The sequence below is a fragment of the Dromaius novaehollandiae genome, chromosome 6, assembly GCF_036370855.1.
Source record: "Dromaius novaehollandiae isolate bDroNov1 chromosome 6, bDroNov1.hap1, whole genome shotgun sequence".
Classification (NCBI taxonomy): Eukaryota; Metazoa; Chordata; class Aves; order Casuariiformes; family Dromaiidae; genus Dromaius; species Dromaius novaehollandiae.
In genome coordinates, this window is record NC_088103.1 from 23,806,374 (window position 1) to 23,820,590 (window position 14,217).

Genomic DNA, 14,217 nt, shown 5'->3' on the forward strand with positions numbered 1-14,217 from the left:
CAGACTTCAGCTAAGTTTCATTATGTTAGATTTTCCTTTAGCAATTTCAACAGCTTCAGTATTGTTCTGTTATTTCAGGATAAAGTGGTGAGAACTGAAGAGTGTTTCACAGTGGAGAGCATATATTAATGCTTCTTGTACTATTTACCTTTACATTTCTTGTACATCTTATACATCTACATTTTACTGCATTTTTGACTGTCACTTCTTATTGACCACATTGCATGCCTTCATGACAGTGTCTGTTTTTTTCTTTTTCTTTTTGAATTAATAATTCATATATGACCCTGTTGAAAATAGTATGAGTGGTTATAGTTTTCACTGTTTATTACTTTGCATTTATTAACATTAAATTTAATCTGCTAAAATGTTTCTTCTTCTTAGTTTGATTCTTCTAAAGGCAATATATATGTATAAATCTATTGCATTTGCTACAATTTGTTTTTATTGCTACAGTATTTAGGAACCCTGATCACAGGTCAGGTGCCAGCTGTTTTGGGTGCTCTGTGAATGCTGGGTGCTTTGGGTGCTGTGGGCAGCACAAAAACAATCCACCATTTCAATTCATTTGCAAGCTATAGAAGTCAGGCTTAATAATCTAAAAATCAGCATGCCACCATTTGTGCTGCTTTATAGCGCAGTGTTTGCTACTTCGAATCTTTAAAATCTTTTTCTATTGTTACATTTGATTAGTTCAAATAGACATATTTGCTGTTCACCACTGTTAGGATTTTATCAGATTTTACTGACAGCTTGTTTTGCGTCAGCATTATGTGCCATTTTTCCTGAATCTTTTTAGTCTGTATTTTGTACCATTTCTATAATTTGAAAGTGGTTTCCCTACAGATTGGATTATGTTTTCGTCTTAATGGAAAATGTTATTATTAGACTCTTTTACATATAATAAATCTTCTCCTACCTCATTAAGGTAATGTAGTCTGGTTCATAACCCACTGTAATCATAACCGAGTGACTTTTGTCATTTTATGATGTTTCCGTTTGCTTGTTAGGTTGTTCCCTTCTTACACGGCAGAGTAGTTTTCTCTCTCTCTCTACACCATTCTTCATTTTACATCTGCCTGTTTTGCCCCAGATGTTGCTGGTCTAAAAATGGGACAGGGATTTACCCTGAACTCAGTAGACCCCAAATACTGTATTTGAACATCTTTGTAGGCTACGGTATATAAGTATCTTTCGATGTCTCTCGTAGGGAGGAAGTTTTGAAAGAGGCCTGAGCTAAATCACAGCTCTGTCCTTTCCACATCGCGCTGCACTGGGGATATCTGGAGTAACAACAGGCTGCTCAGATAAACCAGTTATCAGATCCAGGTTTTCCAGCTGTTTCCCCCCCTTCACCACCCAACATTGTGCAGTTCTGTCCGGTCCTTAGCCAGCCAACAACAACAGCTAGCTGCTAGCTGCGTGGGGCGTATCGCCGCCTGTCAGCAATTGTGTGTTATTTCCATACTGCAGCTTCAAAACCTGTGGCTGTCTTTTGAGCTCCGCAGAGGCCTTCGTTTCTGTTGTTGCCTAGGTTATAGAGCTGCCGTGTGCTGCACAGGGGACTGATGAACAGGGCAAAGGAGTGCATCTGCTGGCAGAAGATTGCTGAGACAAATCTAAGGGCAGAGTCCTTTCCTAGTAAGCTGGAGGTCTGAATTTGCACTTCTACCAATGCCTTCAGTTGTCAAAAATAACATGCTGTGCGTTGGGGAACTCCTGATACTTCCTGTAGCAAGGAGAAAATAGCGTGGTTCCTCTGTTTAGCGTAACACGGTGTATGATATGATATGCGAATACTTCCTTTTCTCCAGCATTAGATGCCTGTGGGCCTTGTTTGTCAAAATAGCTGTGAAGGCAGATTTTTTGCAGATCTATTCCAAGGAGTTGTTGCCTACTTCTCTGAACTTCCGTGGGGATCAGTGAAAGCTTGGGCAGTCAAGCCAAAGTGACTTTTATTTTTACTTATACGAGGGCTGGGGAAAGGGTTGCCTGGTTTATGAGCACTTCATTGCTATGCATTAGCTTTCCCCTCGAGTGGAAGGAAGCTTGGCCGAGAGCGGTGGGCCTGAGCAGCGTAAGGACGAGCGCCGGTGTGGGCAGGGGGCCGGCGGCTCCTCGAGAGACCAAGCTCCCTCCACGCAGCCTCCCGGTGTGGTCGGCCTCCGAGTTTTCTTGCACTCGCGTTTCCTGCCGGAACAGGCTTGCTCTCTCCTCCCGAGTGCTCCAGGAGGTCACTAATGAACCTCAGCGGGGAAAGACAAAACGAAGTTCATGAATAGCTTTACAGTCCCCTTCTCCCGCCCACCCCCACTTCTGTCCTGGGAATGTGCTGCCCACGCAGTGACCAGAGAGGAATTTGGAGGCATTTGCAAGACAATGCCATATCAAATGTTCCCCTCTCGCGCTTTGTTCTGGTATTTTCAAAGCTGATTACATGTTTCCTTTTGATTTGCCTGAATAAGCACATCGCTCTGAGCCTAAAAAGGGGAAAACGCATTTGCAAATGTGTGAAGTCACATAACTGTAATAAATTGCTTTAATTACATATGGTGCGTATAGTTCCTGGAAGCCTGTTACGCATTTCTGCGTCCAACGAGTAGCCGTTGCTGCTTGCTCACTGCTGCTCACCAGGCCGGCCATCTCCCCGAAATAATCCTCACCTGAATTCTGAGTTCCCCAGTTGACAGACCCTCACTGACATCCTTCGTGGCCCTCAAATGCTCACTGTCATCTTGGATGTTGTTCCAGTGGATAGTAAAAAGTAGACACAGAAGATTTTCTTCCTAGGAATTTTCTTTCCTAGGAATAACACATTTTTAAGTAATATGTTTTTAATCTGGTTTATGAAGTTGTTAGAAAGACCGAAAAGTTACAGCTCAGTGCAGAGCTGTCTCACCAGCAAATACAATTGTAGTAAATTAGTCAGCACAGGTGGATGTCACCTGTATCACCCTCCTCAGGCAGCCACAGCTTCTGGGTGCTTGAACGGTGTTTTTGTACACTTTTCTGCAGTTGCTGTTTTTCCTGGCGAGTGCCGTGTTCCTTCTGTTTTGTTTTCCTTTATTATTCAGGAGGACTGGGAAGGGGTGCTGTCAAAGCACTTTCACTTTTTTTATCTTTGAATGACAGAAGCTGCAAAAATATAAGATATTATTATGCTATTTTTACTACTGAGTAAATAATATTTCTCATTGCCTTTTCTTGTCCACTGTTGTTTGTACTTTACTTACTGGTGTTTGTTTCAGTCTAGAATATGAATGCGCTTTTTAACTCTTTCACCTTTTGTAAGATAGATGGTTTTGAAATTGCTAAGCTTACGTAATTCCCAACAACAAACAGGAGTGATCTAAGGTTTTGTGGAATATGAGAAAAGGTCTTAGTTCAAGTTTAAAATGAGGGGGCAAAGATTCAAGGAAAGCTTTTCTGCTTTCTATTGGTGCTTCTCCATATGTTCGGGGGGGAGGCAGAAGCTGTTCAGTACTGTTGTGATTAAATGTGGAAATAATACTGACAATGAAATTTTCCTCTGGAAAGAAATGATTTTCAGACGGCTCAGAATCAATTTGGAGAGCCGACACAACCGTTCGCATCATGGTGGCCTGTCTGTGCTCATCACCCCCTTAGCTTTCTCAGAGGAGCTCCAGGAGAGACAGCCAAGCTGGTCCTACGTACATAGAAATGACCTTTATGCAGCCCTTCCCAGAACTGGAGAGCTGGTAACGTTCATTTATTCTGCTGCTCATAACTCTGCATGTGTGAAAAACAGAGATAGTTGTTCTTCCTTCCTGAGGCTTTCTCTTTAGAAGTGGCTGTGCTCTCAGGATATGATGACTGTACTAATGAATTGAATTCATCAATCACAATAATCTGATTAAATTGATAGGGGAGAGGGAGCCAACGGATGATACAAAAAGATTATTTTAAGATATATGAGATACCCAATTAGTGACTGACTCGCTCAACATTTATATGAAAGTGTTACACAAGAGATTTATTGATAACCAATGTAATAGATTACATTGTATGTTTTTTCAGCTGAGAGGAAGGCTCCTATACGGTTATAGGAACCTATTAAAACAGTGGCAAAGTACTGCATGTAAGAAATACCAGATATATATATTACTTTAATTTTGCTTATTTTTTTTATGGATAGATATGTGCATATGTATTTGCTTAGGAATGGGATATAATACGGACAGTACTAGAGATGATTAGCATGGATTTTCAGTCTTGTGTCGGGCACTTTGGCCAGGATCTGATGAAAGCGTGTTCAGGCGTCTGGGGAACTGAGACTTGAGTAGGAAGAGAGTTGCTTCATGTCCCTGAGGTTTCAGGGGTCAATACCCTGGAGTATGAAGATAATGGAAGGGAAGCTTTCGGTCAGGGAGCATATGTTTTTGTGAAGATTACACTGTGTATAGATTAGGACTTTGGGGAGGGAGGGAATGGGAAGTGTGCTTGGAACATAAGACCATCTGCCAGTACCTTGGCGTAGTCATTTCATTAATGAGACACTTATTAGCTTGAGTCCAGCTGAGATAGACCAGAAAGGCAGCAAAAAGGACAGAAAACTGTAATCCAGACACAATTGGAAACAGAGAAGACACAGCTCTGATAACCTGTAAAATCTGATTTTGTTAGATGAACTATTCTTGTTCTGCTTGGTCAGAAGGTATCGGCCTTGTCGTTGAAAAATGTTTTCCTTAATTCTGTGATGCAGTGTGAGACATCCTATGGTGGGGAAAAATACATAGCTGATTTTGAGCTGGAGTTGACAAGAAGGTGCTGGAAGAAAGGAAAAACTGCCATTTTTACAGAGAAGCTGGTTTTGCATCAAATGATTGCCTGCTCCCTTTGGTGCCCGTTTGAAGGTGCTCTGTATTTAATATTTTGTCTTGTTTGTGGTGATGAAGGATTGCACCTGGACGAGAGAAAGGTGATAGAGCCACACTCCAAGTCCTGGCTATGCCAGCCACCTCGGAAATATAGCTCTCGCACAGGTTACGTGCCCAGTCTGCCTCGTGCAAAACGTCAGGGGTTTCTGAGCAGGCACTAAATAGTGCTCCGGTTTCCCTTGGAGAAAAAAAGCCAGCAGCTGGGAATCTAGGAATCTAAATTCCTGACTCTGCTGCCGACTGGGTCAGCGAATATCCACAGTTGTGCTCTGTTGCTCAGTTTCCCTGTCCTGTAAATCAGAAAAATGATACCTTCTGTTGGTGAGAGCTCTGTTATTGATTTATGGACATAAGACTTAAATGCTATTTTATTTAATCAACTCCTTGTTTCTTTTGACATTTGAGTCAGACTTGAGTCTGGGTGCGGGTGAGATGGCAGAATCTTTGCTTGGACAAAATAGTGGTTAGCAGTGCCAAGTGGTTGGAGTGCTGCTGTTTGGGAAATGATCTCCTGTCTGTCTCTTATTATACCGTAGTTCAGGTTGGACTGGTAATTAAGCTGAGGGGAGAGGACAAGCAAAGAAGGTGTTTCCCATGAAGAGTCCTGTAATCCGCAACTGCTTACATCCCCGGGAGCATGGATTTGTTCAGGGCATGGTGCAAGGTTTGTGCGCTTTACCAGGCTTGTCTGTGAAGATGGTCTGATAAATAAGGCTGGGTGAAGGCAATTTCTGTTTGTGCTGTTAGGATAAAAAAGGCAGTTTCTCCTAACATTTTTGCTGATTTATGACATAACTCAGATGGAGGATTGTTGCTGACTTTGTTTCTTGGAAATCTGTTGAAACAAAAGGAACGTGCATTTTCAAGAAATGAATAGAAAAATATTGTTTAGAAGTGTCAACACACCTACACAGAATGAGCCTTAACTGGAAGGAGTTCAGTTAGTCATTCACTTTACAAATTCTCTTTTTATATTGAGGAGGGAAGAAGATTAGTGAGATGATAATCTGTGTTATTGCAGAGATAAGAATGGGGTTTGGTTGGTTCCCAAAGGAGAAAGAAGTTTTTTAACATTATAAAACAAATCTTTGCTGTAATTTGTGTGTAATGCATAGGCAGTTCCATGCCAAAAAAATCATTATAATACTGTACAACATGGTGTTTATGCACTTAAGTATATGTGCACATACCTGCAAAACATAAATTTCAGTCCTGACTCCGTGCCTGTTGGATTCGATGGAAGCACTTCTGCTGGTCGTGACGCGCGTTAGATCAGATTCCCATGCTGACGTGTAAATGCTGTATAAGGCTCCAGCTGAAGGTTCTTCTTATGCATAATGTTTTTCACCTGCCTTAAAATAGAAAGTATTTTATTGAAAGTCTTGACAAAAATTGTCCTACATCCTGGGTCCTGCTGTGTTTCATCTACTGAAACGCTGCTGGATAGTATCCTATGGTGATAATATTCAACTGCTCTGTCATATGCTTTATAAATTGCAGTGTTTTCTTTCTCAAGTAGTAGGAGAGTATCACTGGTCCCACAAGGGCAGGATAGGTGAGGGTTTTGGCTCAGTCTACATGTCTAAAAGGCTTTGCACTTAGTGAAGCCATAAAGAAATCTCCAGCTGGCTGGATGCCTCTCTCAAAAACACAAGTGTGGCCTTATTCAGAGATGGTGCTGGGAGAGAGCTGTGCGTGCATCGGTCTCTGGGGACGAGGGGAGTGGGAGGGGGAGCCTTCACTGATGTTCCAGCAAGCCAGGAAAGTCAGATGTTTACATGACAACACATGGGATTTAATCACTGATGGATTCAGCTCAAATCACTGTGAAAGGGTAGAATGAAAAGGGGGAAGAGAAAGCAGGAAGGCAGCACAGAACTTTTTAATTTGAGGTCTGAACAGAAGGTAAGAAGGGAAGCAGAAATTTTCATTTCATTTTAAGCACCAAAGCTCCCTTACTTGTTTATGTGAACTGTAAAACTGTGGAGCTCTCCGCAGCGCTTCCCTTGCAGCGGCAGGGCACGAGGCTGAGTGCCTGCGTTAGGAGGGTTTCGTACCGCTTTGCTTTCCTGCCTTTCGGGGTCAACGATTCGCAAACAATGCTGCGCTGAGCTGCTTTGGCTGTGGTTCCCCGAGTCAATCTCTAAGCACCGACACTTCTCGCTGATCGTAACCCAGTGTCTTGGAGAATCTAGAGGCTTTTTTGATTAGCTAATCTCAAAGCGTTTATGGTGTCCCTTGAACTCAGGTTGGCCGATCATGTGTACCTTTTTCCGATGCTGTTCTTCCTGGCAATTCAACCACAAACTGTTGACTTCAAAAGACCAAGTAAAAGGATATGGCCAAGTCCTTGCACCTGTAGCATTAAAAGGATTGGTATTCCTTTCCTCTTCGCACTTTGTTCTTGCGCTCCTCTGTCAGGTAGCCGCAATCTTTAAGCGTTGTCTCATGGAACATACAGAGAAAAGAATAGCTGGTTCGTGCAAAGAGCTTTTCTGAGCACTAATAAGCAACAGGATCAAGCAGCTACAGCAGTTACGTTCTTTTAAAACGGATTTGTGTGCCAGGTTGTTTCACCTCTGTGCCCCAAGAAATATAGAGGAAGAAGGAGGGGTGGGAGGCAGAACTAAAATAGTGTGCTTAAATGTTCTTCCAAACAAGCTCATATGGAAGCAGAGACTTCTGTGGAAGGCTTGGGTACACGTTTCCAACTGATTGCATGACAAGGTTTGGCGAGGATTTGAGCATTTTTATAGCCAAGCGTGGTGGCAGTTAGGAGCCCCCCGGGAGGAGGGAACAGGCTGTTCAGCATTTGCGCGCGCCTCGCCAGCTGACGGCACCTGCAGCATTTGCCATCAGCGACTGGTGCAGAGGCATTTTGGAAAGCAGCGGCAGTGAGGAGCAGGGCTTGAGAAAGCTGTGGGGGAAGAGAGAGCAAACTGTCATACCTCCAAGTGTGGGAAAGATCCTGAAGATAGGTGTTTGTGTCTGAGCCTGGGCTGAGCTGAAACTGGGGCTGAACACCGGCTAAGCAGGTGGAAGGTAAATTGGGTAAGAAGTTTTGATTTCTTCTTTCCCCTCCTCCCTCTGAAAGCAGGAGTTGTTTTTAGCTGTTTTCCGTGTTTCCACATATGCACATTTCCTTCCTCTCACCTATTCAAAAAGGCAAAATACACCTATTTAAGCAGGTGTGGATATTGCAAATCTGCTAACAAGCTTTATCCCTTCATAATTTGGCTTCAAGATACCATATTTATTCTGTTGCCAGATTTGGAATTTGTTCAGCTTTGCCCTTTTGCATCCAGGAAGAAGGCCCATAGCTGTAATTTTTATGGGGTTTACTGGATGGAATTTCTCTTTTCATTAAGTTTTATTTCTGTGCAGCCAGTTCTGCTATGGCCACTTACTGGACATGTTGGAAGTTATTACTGCGACTCTGAAGCTGCATACCAGGAAGGCTGTTTAAGCAGTACACTTGAGCTGAATTATGGGCACAACTCCATTTTCTTCACTGCAGTGTCCCTTTATACTTGTATGGACCTTGTGTTTTATACCTTTTATTTGGGTACAGATTATTGGCTTTATTGGATTTTTACTTTTTATGAAAAGGAACTTTTTTAATTAGTCTCTTAGTGGGGGCCGGATCATAACTTGGGAACTGTCAATATCCAACGTCGTAGGCTTCTTTGTGGGGTTAAGAGAGGAGGTATTTATAATTTCTCAGCTTCTTCCGCCACCTTCTCAGATATTAGAGGAATCTGTAGTGCAGAGCGTACTTCACATTATGATAAAAGATGGAGATAAAAGGAAGCATAAGGAGCCTGAAGAGACAACACCATCCAGATCAAATATTGACAATGATAAATGAAAAATGTAGAGATGGAATTACATGGACTTAAGGTCAGCAAGCCTCTGACTTTATTTGCTATATTTAAAGGAGGGATAAAATCAAAGAAATAAATGACCCTTTTCTTGAATTTCTCCATGGTAGCTGTCAATGTCACTGTAAATTCGGTACCACCATTTAGACACAAAGCCCTTGTATAGGATTCTGTTGATATTAAATTCATTCCTGTGGAAATCTGTCTCCTAGGTGTTTTCAAGCTGGCTCTCTGGAAACCTTTTCATTGTCTTTCATCAATCTGATAATTTGTTTGCTAATTTTGTAAAAACATACTTTTTCTTAAGATAACAACGGTTTTATGACTGGTGCAGGAAAGATGAGGATTCACTTTTTCAGTGTGACTCATGATATATTAGGATGAGGGAAAGGCTAGTACCAAGTGAGGGCCTTTAGTTCTTTAGGGTGCTATTAACTGTGAATGGTATGGGGGGAGCCTGAGCAAGCCCCGAGCAGAACTGTGTGACTGATGTGGACGGAGTGAGAGGCTCAAAGGCAGAACTTTGCTCCTTCAGCCCAGTGAGAGCGTTGCTGTCAGGAGGCCGAGGCTCTGTGGCAGGATGGGAACTGCCACTCTGTTAAGATGCATGTCCAGTACACAGATGCTAATTTTTCCTTCCACAGGACCAAAAAGAAGAGATCTTTATCAATGGAAGTTCATCAGCTGAGAAGGCTGTTTACTTCCCATCCGTGTGCTGAGAGCAGTAAGAGAAAGAGAATAAGGAAAGATCTTTTCTTAATATTTTGACTGTAGTCATTCCCCTTTTCTTCAACTTTCTTGTCTTCTCACAAAGTTGGCATGGTTTTAGTTGCTAGGCTGCAACTTTGGGAAGACAGTTGTAGCTGATACCTTTTTCCCCATTGGCCTTGATGGCAATTGGTTTGCTTTTTGGCTTTTTAGGAGGCATACAGCTACCTGCTACTGAAGGACAGAAGAGGGCAGAGGCAAAGGCAGATAGTATTACGGTTTTAACCCTTGGCTGTTTGCATTACCCCATCAGGGTCGTGGGCCTTTCAGAGCAGCGCAGATGCAAATGGGCACAGCCGTACTGATGGCAGGCTGGGACCCTGCCACATGCCGTCCCTGGCGTGATAGGCTCAGAGGGAGGAAGGCTTTCTTTATTGTCTGCAGACAGGGTGATGCCACGGAAGGACACGCAAGGCCTGAGGTAGCGTGTTGGCTGAGTGAGGCGCATACAAAGCTGTTAGCTCCATGTAATCTGACTGATACTGCTCCTCCTTTGTACATTTCTGTTAGAAAAGTTTCTTTAGTGTCTCACATTGAAGGCAACCCATTGTACAAGAGGGAGGGGAATAAGTTAAGAGATCATTTCTAAAACTTTGAAAATAATCTTGCCTCTCCCTTATAAGAAATACGCATTCACTTAACAGCTTCACTGGGTCTTGCAAACCATTTCCCTTCTCAAACCAGTTCTGCCGGATGCACATAAATGAGCCATAGAGGAGCTATATGTGTTAAGATAATCTACTTTGATGGCAGATGTCCCTGATTAACTATTTCAAGCATATCCTTGCTGCCTAGTTTCCTTCTCTCACTTCCTTGAAGATCGTGCCAGGGAATGCAGTTTTCTCCATGGTGCTTCTTTCTTGAGCACTTGCACTTCCCAAGAGTGACTTTTTCTGGTAATTGCTCCTTGATTTCACTGTTTGCCACATAGCTCTGCTCCTTTTCTCCTCCCTCTCTACGTATGTTTTCCCCTTTTTTCCTGTTTGGTTTTGCTGTTCCTTCCTTCCCCTACGCAGCGCGTATCTCACCTGCCTTTGGTGTGCGTGGTCTTTGTGCAGCTTTGAGCTGTAAAGCTACACAACTCTTTCAGCAATCTTGTGAAGTATATGGTATCCAGGAAGAAATGCAAACCTGATGTATTTTTCTTCCTGTGTTTCTTATTCTCTGTTTTATTCTTTTATGGAAAGTAAAAATCCCCCTCCCCCCCCCCCCCCCCCCCCGTTTACTAAGCAGGGCTTTCTACTCTCTGTTCATGTCCCTGTAAATCTTTTTATATTTAGACCCTATAGACTTACTTTTTGTGTTTCCTCTTCTTAAACTAAGTGGTTCAGAACTGCCATGTTTCTCTGATGTAATTACTACAAAGACAGACAAAGTAGAGTTGTTGTCCATCTAGTGTTACTTGGAACATTCACCCAGACTGAGGATTAAATCTTTGTGGGAAAATAGTTCTACTTAGGTTTGGGCTCCCATACAAATACTGTTCTTTTGACTAGGAGGACCCTGTTATATTTGATTAGTGCAAATATTAAGGTTTCAGGGCTTAGAAAAACTAAACACCCTTCTCATTTTCTAGAAAGCTGATTTATCTCGTAATGGTGAGGGAGACGACACGCACACGCACACACGCACGTACGTACGTCATGGGCACTCCAGACTGCATCTGTTACATTCAGGTTTGGCCTTTTTTCCAGAGTAGTAAATGAAACTTCCAGTTTGGCTGGTGTTTTAAGAAGTGAAGTTGTCAGGGATACAAATGTCATTGCTTATCAAGTCTCCCCGTGGCACACGCCCTGGCTAACAGGAGCGCCTTGGGGAGTCAGCCTGGCCAGGCTCCTGCTCGCTGCAGCACCTTTCTCACTCCATTGTTATGGCGGGTAAATTTGTAACTAAATACAAACACAGGAAAAGATATGATGCTCCCAGAGTTAATGACATCTTTCCAAAATCGCTTAATTGTGCACGAGGCAAGGTTCATTCCATTAGTAAATGTTTTGATGCCTGAAGATGAAATATATTGTTCCCTTCTCTGCTAAGCGTGTGGAAGGTGTTATCTAGCAGCAGCAGTTGATAACAGCGGAAACGTGCACTTTGTGCTAGGGGCTTTCCAAACACACAAATCTGGTTGCTGCTCACAGGCGATGTAGACAGATGAATATGCATGGAGGAGGAAAATGGAAAATTGTCAGGCACGATTTCAGCTGCTCAACTCGGCTTTCTGTGGAAATACAGCAGTGTCATCCCTTAGTGTTGCTTTAAACATCCCTTTAGCATAAGGTTCTTTAAAATAATAAATCTTGCAATGAAATCAGATTTGACCAATGCCAGTCATATACTAGTGGTGCAAAAATCTGTCTTTTGGGTAATATTACTCTGTTCTGTGTATTTCGTCACTGATGACTTATCCATTATTGCATTCAGTCTAAATTTCTTGTCTCCCCATTCAGCTGGTGTTTAATTTTGCCCTCTCCTCTTATCCCTGTCGAGCTTCTACTTCTGTCAGTTGTGACGTGCCTTAGTGGAAAACTGTGGGACTATGAAGGGCCAGAGTAATTTTTCCTCACTGATGCAACTTTTTCCGAGCTTCTTTAAGTGTGAGGAAGTTGTATTTTTAAAAGCTGAAGAAAAACTGATTTGTAACCCATGTTCCTCTTTGCATGTGTGCTCTGCATTTGTGATCTACCCAGTTACAGGCCAGTTGTGCCCCGTCTGCTGCTCTTCTGAGTTCATGGCCTTGGACTGTCATCTGCTTGATTAGGTTGGTGCTTTTTTTTTTTTTCATGTCTGCTGTATTCTGCAGAGGAAAAAAAAAAAAAAGTTAGACCAGGGTGATACTCCATCTTAGTCCAAATCCCCACCTTGGAAATAGTTGGCATCAGAAGGTGCAGGGCACTTTGTAGTGAAAGGTCAGAGGGCAGCTTGCCCCTATGGGGAGCTGGGGTTAAACCCCATTAACTGGAAGTTGGTTACCCAGCTTGTCTGGGTCCTGCCCACTGCCATGGGGGTAGTAGACATGGAAGCGTCTTATGCAGTACCATAGTGTAAATATTAATAATAATTAACCTCCTGATTTGATTTTTTTATTCAGTGAATTCCACCGGATAGTCATGGTTCTGTGAAAAATATTTATTTGTTTGGTTTTTTTTTTGCAGCGACAACAAACATTCACCCCTTTTGTGGTTTAGTTGCAGTTGTTTTGCTGTCGCATCTGACTGTTTTGGTGTTTACTCTGATGTGCTAGGATCTGTAGAGGCCAGAGATGCAGGCTTTTTCTTTCTGCCTTCTTAAAACTATTTTGTCAAGTTACATAATGATTCTGGATCAAAATACGAGAGGAAGGTTGTATATGGAGGAAGGCTGAGGAAAGAGTAGGTACGTTTTTCTAAACTGATGCTCGTGTGGTGCAATCATCAGTCTGATATTCCTGGAAGAAGCGGAGCTTGGCTCTTGCTGTAGATTTGCAGTCTAAGTAGGAAGGAACTAGGAACACTTGGTTATGTTTACCAACGGCACAAGTGTGCGTCTTATTTGTTTGCTAATCGGCTGCAGAGGTATTAAACATTATTCGTAAACTCAAAGGTCAGAGTTTTTGCTGAATCAAGGCCTCTGTGAGCTGGAGAGCTACAGCAGGGCACTTGCGCATCTGTCTGACAGCGCGGCTGCCGAGGAGCTGCCCCGGGAGGCTGTCCAGCAGCGAGGGCAGCATTCGCCTTTCGGCCCCGTCGCTGCTCCCCTCTGAGCTCTCTGGGTTTCGTCAGCTCCGCTGAAGGCGCTCGGGCTGGCAGGCTGCTCTGTGCGTGTGTGCGTACGTACGTACACACGCTGCATTTCCTGAGCTTCGGTTAGCTTCACAAATACCTTCATCTGTGTGATCGCTAGCCAGGTAGAGGGGTGGAGGAAGGGTGTAGCTCCGTCCTTTGCTGGTTTGTTTTTGTTTCACAGGATACTTAATGGCCCCGACGCTTTTATATGCTTTGGCAATAGTCTGTACAGACTTTGTCACACAACTGAAGTTTTGTTGACTAAACTGTGGCCAAGACTAAAGAAGCAGTGTCTTATAGCTTGCTTTGTTGGCCATTTCAAAGGCAACAGTATTAGTGAAGAGAGGTGAGAAATCCCATTAAGGCTCTGCTTGCTTGTTCAGCTCTCAGCTCATACCACATTTGCTTGTTCTGTCAACTTTCTTTATTCTTTGTGGTTTACCTCTAAATCCAGGTTCCTGGTTTTCTCCTGCACTTGTCATTTCTCATCTCACCCCAGTCTTTCTCGCTCTTGCACAATCCAGCCTGCTGAAGTGCAGCTCTACGTCACCGTCTAGTCAGTGCCAGCAGGGCTGTTGTCACGGCCCCGCTCTGTCCTCATGCCGCGGTTAGTGCGGTGTAATCATTACCTTGGTTCTGGAGAGCGAAGGTGCTCCTGCTAAGTAAATGTTTACAAACACTGATGGAGGCTAACTTTAGGGAAGGGAGAGAGAAGCACTGTTTAAAGTCTTGTTTCTTTTTGATTTATTTTAAAACAGAACGTTGTTCCTAAGAGAGAAGCAGCGGATGAGTATTTTTCCTTCTCCGGATTGTGATCAGAGGTAAGTGCAGAATCTTTTGACTTTCTGTGGGCTGAGGTCTCCTGATTTAGTGGGGGAAAAGCTCCCTGACTGCTTTTTAAATGGTCTC

At 43.1% G+C, this 14,217-nt stretch overlaps 1 protein-coding gene across 21 annotated transcripts in view; it reads left to right on the top strand.

Annotated features, from left to right (window-relative positions):
* Positions 1–14,217, top strand: part of NDST2 (N-deacetylase and N-sulfotransferase 2) — a 142,522-nt gene that overhangs the window by 72,343 nt on the left and 55,962 nt on the right. For 20 of the 21 annotated variants that reach the window (XR_010389691.1, XR_010389693.1, XR_010389692.1 and 17 more), the window contains one exon: positions 14,067–14,129. The exons of the other annotated variant lie outside the window; for it this stretch is intronic. The gene's annotated coding sequence lies outside the window, so the exon portion shown is untranslated. The remainder of the gene's footprint in view (positions 1–14,066; positions 14,130–14,217) is intronic. 21 annotated transcript variants of the gene reach the window in all.